Genomic DNA, 2,217 nt, shown 5'->3' on the forward strand with positions numbered 1-2,217 from the left:
TGTTTTCTAATTGATGTGATTAGTAAATATGTAAATATAAAATTTATTTTATTTAACTTTATACTCTTATGATTTATTGCAGCCTATAGTTAACTAATTTTATTTAATTAATTTTGTAATTAAATTAATTTGAGTTAATTTATGTGACAAAAATAAAAAATAATAAAAAATATCAAATTAGGTTTTACTTCCTACCATAAATGAGAAGCAAATCGGGAAAGAAAAATAATCGGGAAAGAATCGTTGTTAAACTTTGAGTTAAAGTAGCGTACTGGCTTAAAAGTTATTGTTTGTTAGATCGTTAAGAAGAATGATACCCCTTACGATGCAATTTTAGTGTCTATTGGAGATTCAGTTCAACCAGAAAAAATAAACATATTCTTACTGTTAATCGCAAAAAATTGACCCAGAAAAAATAAACCTAAATTTTATAGACCCGGAGTTTCGTTTGTCGAGTATATAGGAGTTGTTGACGCTATAGAAGTTGCTGACGCTAGACGCTATCACAAAAAATTTTTCGGCCAATTTTTTCCGGTATATTTTTTTCTAAATTCATTTTTATTAATGTGTATACAGTGTTCTATAAAAATAAAGTTTTTCTGGCTGTTTTGAAGTGGTATTCAGGCACAGAGGCCCGAACACGCACGATATATTTTTATGCGCGATATTTCAACGTCACTTTTGACCGGTTTATCTGTCATTGGCCTTTTGTTTCATTCGCAACTCGTGTATTTATAATAATAAATGTCAACTGACGAACTGACGTCACAGCGCCATTCGCATAACTTCGTGTTTCCGATTCGTTTTCGCCAATTTGGATTTTAATGATATTCATTGTCTATTTTCTCGGTCGTATGGCTTCAAAAAAAAACGGGGAAAAATTAGCCCATTTATCAAAACATTTACATTAAAAAAAATAAAAATAAAAAAGTGAAAAAGGTCTATTTAGTTCATTTTATTAACTTAAGATCTATCAAAATGTTTTTAATTAACTGAGTACGACTTATATTACACTAACGAACGTAAACTAAAATTTTCATTTTTTGCTTACACGTTTACTCTCCTGAAAGAAATCGTCATAATTTTTGAAGGACGTGAAAAAAAAATATTTTTAAAAACTATATAATTTGAACACTTTGAAAATTTGTATAATTTGAACACTGAAAATTTCTCTCATTTACGTGGTAATTACTCTGCATTTACTTATACATGCTAATGAATTTGGAAATTCGTTAATTTTTTTGCCAGAAACCCGCTTTGCTAATCTTGACAAAATATGGACTGAACAGAGCTTGCTTACATTTTGGAGCAAGTTCATAGCCACTTTTTATTACGTAACATCCTTTTTGTTTTAAATTAAAATTATACTGCGTTATTAAAGTAATTATAAAGTCTAAGTCATTACGCAGTGTAAATAAAGGTGCAAGACATTAGAATAGGTATTTTAGATTTTAGATAGTAATTTGACTAGTAGTTTTTAGATAGTAATTTTAGCAGATACTTGAAAAGCAGACATTCTTTTGAAATTAAAGTTACTAATTTAATATCATATTAATGAAATCAATACAAAATTTTGAAATGCTTTACCAAAATATTTAATCAATTTCCAATTCATCATCTTAGTTTGTTTTGTTTTCATTTTTCTATCAACATGGGAATTTAAGGTAAACATGACGATATAAATTGCAAAAAAAAAAAAAAAAGATTCAATTCTTCAGATTTGAAATAACATTCTTATATATATTTATGTTTTATTCTTCAAACAATTTTCTTATATTAAAGATAGAGATATTATATACATGTATGTGTAACTGACAAAATAAAAATAGAATTCGAAAAATATCTAAGTTGGGTTATTTAGAATAACAGAGGTATCGAAACGAAAAAGTGGTATAGATCAGGCATGAAGCATAGTCCTATGAATAGATAAAATCGATCAATTCTTGTAATTTCGTTGGTAGCACAAGCTCATTGAAGATTTTAGTGAGGTTGTCTTAGTTCAATCCTACGTAGCTCCATGCCTGATCTATACCACTTTTTTTCCATATCTCTGTTATTCTAAATATCTAAACTTAAATATTTTTCGAATTCTTATCATCTAAGTTATAGAAAATATTCAATTATTTGAAGGGCTCTAAAAGAGGTCATTTTGTTACTACTTATTTGCTTATAGGCTTATGAAAAGTTTTTGATAATAATATTAAATTAATATAATTT

Source organism: Chrysoperla carnea, chromosome 2, assembly GCF_905475395.1.
Source record: "Chrysoperla carnea chromosome 2, inChrCarn1.1, whole genome shotgun sequence".
In the NCBI taxonomy this organism is placed as follows: Eukaryota; Metazoa; Arthropoda; class Insecta; order Neuroptera; family Chrysopidae; genus Chrysoperla; species Chrysoperla carnea.